This window comes from Chinchilla lanigera, unplaced genomic scaffold (assembly GCF_000276665.1).
Source record: "Chinchilla lanigera isolate Chin_1 unplaced genomic scaffold, ChiLan1.0 scaffold00008, whole genome shotgun sequence".
NCBI lineage: Eukaryota > Metazoa > Chordata > Mammalia > Rodentia > Chinchillidae > Chinchilla > Chinchilla lanigera.
In genome coordinates, this window is record NW_004955409.1 from 33670969 (window position 1) to 33679310 (window position 8342).

Sequence of the window (8342 nt, forward strand, 5' to 3'; positions counted from 1 at the left end):
ACCCTGGTCAAACTCATATAAAAATAAGATCAAAAAAAAAAAAAAAAAAAAAAAAAAAAAAAAAAAAATATAGGCCCTCACTATCAAAGAACTCCCTGTCCTGCCCAAAACCTCTGGCACCAGCTTACATATGGCCCTAACCCATCATCCTGTCAGCCCCTACCATGATGCCTCCTGCCAGCAGGAAGCAGTTTAAGAGAGTCATCACCCCTTCAACAACAAAAAGATGGGAATGATGGGTTCCAACCTATACAAAATTCTGCAATGTCATCGTGGTGGTGATCCAGCATAGCTTGGGGCCCAAAACTACAATGTGTCACTCCAAAACCAACTTCTGCCTCCCTCTTTCCCCCAGCCTAACTCTTTCCTTTTCCTGCCACCAACTCTTCTCCAATCAGTGTTTGTGATGTATAAACCCCATCCCCAACTCAACTCGATGAAACGTTTGTCTCCCTGCTTTCCCCCTTTAGAGGGACCTTGCATTCTTCTGCAGCCCTCCTGCAGCCATAGTAAAGGCTTCTTTTATCTTTGTTCTGTCTCACTTGTGCCAAAAGGAAAAACCTTACAAAGGGTATTTTTAAAAAAATATTTTCTATGTTAAAATGACATTTTGGATAATTTTTAAACTCTATCATATTTTAGAAGAAAATGATATGACAGAATATACTTTATAATTATATTGAGGGAAGGTACAGAAACAATATTGGTCAACTGAATAGTTTTAGAGGTTGATATATGAACCTTGGATTTATTACCCTATTTTACTTCACTTTGAGTATGTTTCACATTTTCTAAAATGAGAAGATAAAATAAAATTTTTAAAAGCTCTTGCAAAGAAAAGTCTAAATAAAGACAAGCTACATGCATTTACTAATTTTTCTAATCTCATTAGATACATAGGACAAAATAGCTATAGCCAGTCTTTTCTTGTTTCTCTTTCTATCACACTTACACACGTGTGTGCACATACAAACACACATACACACTCACCTCTTTATCCATATGCACACAATTGCCTATATATAAAATGTAGATTTACATAAGTAAATTCTATTTACTCACAATTATATGAAATGACACTTGGATAAAAGGATTTAAAATTACATGATGTAAATTAGACATTTGTTATCTACCATAGTAATGTATGGTAAACCAAAATATTAAAATCAAGCTTGTATCTAGTTATGAGTAGGATAGTGTCATTCTTTAAAAGTATACAAGAATACCAATCTATTCTTGTACTTACAGACACAAGTAACATTCTTATAAGACAAACAGTTTTCATTATTTGCCTTGTACTAAACTTACACATATTACATTGGAAAGAAAGCTTAACCAAAAATATAAAAGCTTTTCTAGAAGTCAAAAAGGTCTGTGATTTATTTCAGTAGTGAGAAGTAAAGAAATAGGAAATCTGAATAATCCATATTAGCTATTGCTGGATTCTGTGAGTTTATTATTTATCATTTGAAGTTGTGTTTATGTTTATATTTCATTTATTATTTCTTCAACTCAGTTTTTCCACTATAGTACCTCTTAAGGAAAGAACCACCCTAACAGACTCATACTCTCACTGTTTAAATATGAAAAGATACATTTAAAATTCTATTCTACCACTTTCTACCTCTGTTCTTGATCCTTGGCCTTAGTTCTAGCTAAAAAAAATGAAGGGAAGTCATAAGTAAAACTTCATGATGGGTAGAAGATATGAGGATGCATTATTTTCTTATATCACAGTGATGTAAAAGTGAACCATAATAAACATTTCTACTATGTCACACATGGAAAAATTCCTATATAAAATATAGTAATAAGGTCAATAGCTTGGACTTGGTAGGTGTGAAGCAAAAAGTCATAACTCTTGAGTATTGCCAGGACAGTGATATAACTTATGATTCAATTTAGAAGGCACTTACAATTTTTGTGGGAAACCTGGACTAATGAAGATCATCTTGGATAAATGAAGAATTGGAGTTAGTTACTTTTCTCATTGCTGAGACACGATATCACTATCCACAACCTAAAGGAGGAGAGGTTTATTTTGGTCACAATTTGTAGAGGGTTCAGTCCATAGAATAGTGGCTCCAGGGCAGGACAGCACCACACAGGAGCATAGTATTGGAATGGCTACACATATGTGGTTCAGGAAGCGGAGGGCATGAAGGAAGGAGCTGGGAAGGGAGATAAACCCTTCCAGGCCATGCCCTTGTGGCCTGTCTCCTTCCACCAAACTGCAAGTCCCAATAGCCAATAGCGAGTCAGCTATAAACGCCCATAATCCACTTACCTTCCAAAAGATCCACCTATGAGCACAGGAGGGGACATCTAGATACAAGTCAGAATAGAGTTGCTCTTCAAAGTAGTGAGGCTGAATGTCTTTCATGGGTGCAACAGACAAGTGATTTAAACTTGGTATAATAGATGAATAGTAGTCAATCACTGCTTTGTTGACATACTTTTGTAGTTCTTTTTAAAGATGCTTTCCTTGCTTCTGTTTTTTGCATATACAAACATTTTAATTTTTTATTGTTTTTACTTGAACAATTTTTCACAGACACATGGTTTAAGAGATGAAACTGTGACATTTTGAGTTGTAGTTCCAATAAAATATTTTCAGTGACAGATTTTTAATGATAGAATTGTTTTCATTTACAAAAATATAGATAATAAATAAATATACTCATTAAAATATTGATCTTGTTTTCTGTATTTTCAAAATATGTACTACTGATTTACATAAAACCACCTCAAGGTAATTTTTATTTTTATTTTGATATAAACTAAAAATTATAGTAAATGGTATAATAGTATAGAAACTTGACTTTATTAATGAACTTATAGAGCAATCATCACCTCTGTTTGTTTTTGTGAGACAGAGTTTCATTAGGTAGTTCAAGCTGCCCTTGAATTCACTAGGCAGCCCGTGCTGGCCTCAGACTCACAGTGATTCTCCTGCCTCAGCCTGCCAAGTACAGTCCTGGGATTATGGGTGAGTGCCACCATGCCCGGCTCCTCTTTTATTCTATAGATAAAGAAAATGAAGTTCAGAGTGATTAATGAGTTACTCTAGGGTGCAGAGCTAGTAGGCAGAACAGTCAGAACTAGATCATCAGTTAAGGTTCTCTTTTTTAATGGTTTAACTTGAAAGAATTTGAAAGATGAGTTAGCAAGATAGTAGAAGTTTCCTGTATACTCACTTAGCTTCCCCTAAAGTTTACATAGCAATGGCATAATAATGATTTATCACACTACGACATATGTTAGTTCAGATTTAATACCTTCAAAATAAGTTCAGAAAGTTGCATAATATTTAGAAAAATGTTAGAAAAAAATAATGATTCAATAGCAGCCAAAGGAAACAGTTCCAAAAAATTTAGGATTCTTGGAATCAATGGAGGTATCTATTGACAGATGGATAAAGAAAGGTGAGTGTATATATATATAATTTAGCCACAAAAAGAATGAAATATTGAAATTTGTAGAAGATTGATGGAACCTGAGGACATTGTGCTAACTGAAATAAGCCAGACATGGAAAAGCAAGTACTATGCTCTCACACATATAAAAAAGTTGACTTTATAGAAATAGAGAGTAGAATAGTGGTAGCAGCTAAGAAGGGAAGAAGAAAGGGGCATCCAGATGAAATGAAGGAAAACACAGCTAAAATATGTCCACTGTCATACAACACAGTAGCATTGCTATAGTTTACAATAATTTATTATATAGAAGAATGAAGTTTGACTCGCAACACAAAGAAATAAATATTTAAGGAGATGGTAATGTTAATGATCCTGATTTGATCATTATATATTGTAGACATGTATTATACTATCACACTGTACCCCATAAGTATGTGCAATTAAAATCTAAATGCATAGGAAAAATGTAAAATTCTTTCTCATACTAACATACCTATCTACCAGGATTACATATTTGCAACTGAAATAATGAAGTTCAGTGAATTTGGAATACAACTAAGTATACAATTATGTCTCCATAGAAATGAGTATGTGTTTTTACAGACTCATGAACTTATCTGAAGTGACATTATGTTATTAAATACAGAAAGGCTGTTTGAAATTTTGTCATGATAATGTTCAACAAATCACTTTTCTGGTAGTACAAGCTTAGGAAAATATTTCTAATCAATATCTCTAGAATTTGTTAGAAGACACCTGGGATCCATGATACACTTTTTGATATCTATTTGCTCCTATTTTCTTTTCTTTCTGTCTTTTCTGTTTTTAGTGGTATTAGGAATTGAACCCAGGGTCTTTACATTGAGTGACATTCCCATCCTTTCTTTTTCTTTTCTTTCTTTCTTTTTTTTTTTTTAAATTTGAGACAGTGTCTCCTTAAATTGTAAACTACCCAGAATAGGTTCCCATTTGTAGTCTTCCTGCCTCTGCCTCCCAGGGTGCTGGGATTATAGCTGTGCCAACATCCCAGTTTAAACAAATCATTCTTGCTGAAGAGAAAGAAAAACATTTAGAGTGTATGCATTGATTCTTCACGTACTGTGTATTAAAAAATTAAAATTGCAGCTAGAAGAAACAAATTCTTAGAGCCTTTTGTAATCAATGCTCTTTTTTCTTTACAATATTTGGATTGTGGAAATTATAAAATTCTTTTAGGAATCACTACCATTTGATTCCTAACAATACGTTGACAGTCTTCTCATTTTCCTATTGCCAAATTTATGTTGATACTTGTAACAAATGGGTAATGCCCTCTCTACCTTCCTTTGCCCTACCATTGTAGTGCACATTGGCCTGATCTCTCCTAAATGAAGCAGAGGTTCCACCAGGAAACGTGTGAATTCCACAGCACGTTCAGCCTGTGTAAGGGGAAAGCTGATTTTGTCCACTGGGGAAAGTCTTGAGAAAGTTGCAATTCGGGCAGCTGGAGGATGGGCCAGCATCCACTGAATTAGTGCTCTTAGGAATGGATCTCACATCTCACTAAGTGGCTGAAGGGCGTTGGTGCCTATATGTCCCAGCTTTTTTTATTCCACTTTGTAGAATAGTTCTGAGGCTGGTATTTTAAACTGGTTTCCAGGAAATCCCTATGAGAGTAAGCTCTATTTCCTCACAGTGATAACCTGCTTGGTAATTCACCCTGTATTTCTTTCCCTTTCCTGTCTCACTTCCCCATGTCTCGTTTTCTAAAATGACTTACAAAACAGATTATGTGCCCTTGAATTCTTAACTCAGGGTCTACACAACTTCAGAACAATTTCCAAAGCATTGGATGAAGACACATTCATGTAAAGAGAATATTAACATTCATTAGCAACATGATTGATTGTAGGAAAAGTAGGAGAATGAAAACAAGTTAAGTGAACTTAGGAATATCTGTGGATAGCAGCTATTTGTATTTTCTCTTGAAAGCCAATCATTGCTACTGAAAATAGATTATGTCATGTTCATGTTAATCAGCCTGGAACAGGAAGAAAAAGAATCCTCAATGAGAGCCAAGAAAGATGGGATTTTCTTCTTCATATTAATCTTTTCTATCATACTTGCTTATGTTCCTAACTCAACTAATTAGCGATGAGAAAATCACAAGTTATATTGTGTCTAAAGGTATTAGAAAACATTGTTAGCAGGTCTCAATAGCATAATTTTAAAAAAAGTCTTTCTTCAGAGAATTAAAAGGTCAAATATTTTTATTATATTTTTGAAAGTTTACTCACCTTATTTGTACAATAAAAGGTATATCACAGTGAACAAAAATAAACTGACAACTTTTGAACTTATTTTTATTAGCTAGTACAAAATATAGACAAGAAAGTATTTATGTCTTTATTTAGAATTGTAGCGGTATATTAATGCAAAATTACAATGCAAGAAAAATAAGATATAGCAAGGAATGAATGATTAATTCAAATGTACTTTCTTATAAGCTTAATTGACGAAATCAGTTCAGAGCTGACTAATCCTTAGATGTCTGACCTGGACCTCAGATAGTCTCTAAAATTCTTGGCATATCATGGAGTGGTAGGTAGTACTTTAATATTAAGTTGAAAGAAAGAAGTAAGGTTCAAAGAAACACCACAAGAATACAGTGTGACTTTACCTCAGTAAGCATGTATGTATAAAGCAATTTAACTTAGACCATTCATTTTCAATTGAACTTACACACGATAAACGTAAACATTTTCTGACATATTTTATAAATATTTGCAAGGATTTATGAAACTCCAGTTTCCCAGTTGTGAACCCCATCTTTACTCAAGTGAAAATTAAATTCTATTGAATTCTGTAACCGAATTTTACAGACTGTATCATCATGTTATCTTTGTCCTTCAATTATCTTGCCTGTTGTCTTTTATCATTTCAAAACAATTTAGTGCCAAATACTGGCCCTTTTCTAATTTGTCATTTTAAAAAATGTCCTTATGTATTGTTTTTTCACTTCACAGAACACTCTGATTGCACAATTTCTGGCATCAGCCTTTTATTATATTGACTAGCACGTACTTATTCCAAACTTTTTTTTCTTTATCCCAGCACCATTTTTAAACCCAATTCTATGTATAAATCTTTCTTTTGATTATGAAAGATCTATCGTGGGTTCTTATTATACTATATATCATCAAAATTCTGGGCTTTGGTTCATAGATGTTTACCAATGAACACTAATAATTAATCTCCTCTCTTAGAATTGTCTTCTTCTGAATGGAGGCTAACGTGTTTCTCATACTTCAGACGAACTTTCAGCCCTAAACATTACACTCTCCCTTGTTCAGTACGTTGTCATCTATAGTCCCTTAAAAAGCAACGCCTCCTCCATGCTTCTAATAAAAGATACCATGAAAAGTTAGTATTCCTGTCCATTCTCTTTATACTGTCAGGAATTAATTTTTCTTCTATTTTTTGATTATTGTCTCAGATGTGCATGTACATTATTTGTAAGAATGCCACATTCGTGTAGTAAAGTCCTTTCTTATGCTAGTTTAACCATCTTTCAAGTGGCGTATTATAGTGAAAAGTTAAGGGAAAGCACATTGTCAGTCTAGCAATTTGGTGAATGTTTATACCTTTGTACGGTGTAGGGTATACACTGCCACATACATTATCTCATTTGACTCCTAAGAATCGTGTGAGTTGGGACTGCAATCCACGTTTTCACTAGGTAGCAACCCGAAGCTTTAGTGCACTGTGTTATTCAAGACGACAGACTTCGGAGCCTGGAGGACCATCGTTTGAATTACCACCACAACGTTTACAACTGTGTGACTTTGGGTAAATTACTAATATCTTTAAACCTAAACTGCCTCATAAAATGGGGACAGTAATACTACATGATATACTGCATGAAGCGGTGATAGCATCTAAAGTGGATTGCTTGCCACATGGTAAGCATTTAATAAATAGCAACGTTTTAAGGGGTTTGTTCAAGATACGCTATTGGAGCAGCTTGCACAAGACCTGAAACCGAGATCCGAGGCTTCAAAGTGCAGGCTTTTCTGATACCGTACTTTCTAGCACGCCCAGTTCATTAAACTACTAACTTGACGGGTGACCTTGAGTAAAATACTTCGCCGAGTCAATTTGCTCATCTGCAAAATGAAAAACTTCATTTACATCATGTCGATGGTCCTTTCAGAGCCTGTGCCAGCGGGGTCAGATTTCCCCCCTCTGGTGCTTAAGGCTCGGGTCAGGCTCGTGATGCAGCCGAGATCCGTGGATCCACAGGCGGCGCGCGGGCCCGAGTCTCTGCTCCGCTCCGTTTCGCGCCGTGCTCGGCTTGGGGCTCGCCGGGCGGCAGCGCTGTCCCGGTCTCGGGTCAGCCCAGCGGCACCGTGGGAAGCGCGCAGACCCACGTCTCCATTCACACCCTGCCTCGCCCCCGCAAGGACGGAGGCGGCGAGTGACACCCCGTCGCGCGGCTGAGCAGGGGTCCCTGTCGGCGACATCCACCGGCGGGAGGTCGCCCGCGAGCGCGGCGCGGGTAGCGCCGCCCCTCTCGCCGAACTCTTAATGAAAACTACCGGTGCCGGTAGAAGTCGGGCAAGTACACGGCCCCGGCCCCCGCCCCGCGGCGCCGCTGCCGTCCCGGTCACTCCAATGCCCTTCTCCGGGCGACCAGGACCGTCGCGCCGGGTCCCAGCTGGACCGAGTCCCCGCCGCGCGCGTCCGCGCCTCTCAGCCCGCCAGTGTCCTGATTGGGACGGGGCCCGGGAGCCTTCCCCACGGCCGCGTTTCATTGGCTGGCGCGGCTGTCAGTAACCTCGGCCTCCCGCCTTCCCGCCCCGCGCCTTTCGCGCCCCCTCAGTTTGGGCGACAAGCCGCTGACGTGCGCCTGAGCCGCGCGGCCAAGGGGACCTGCGACCCCTC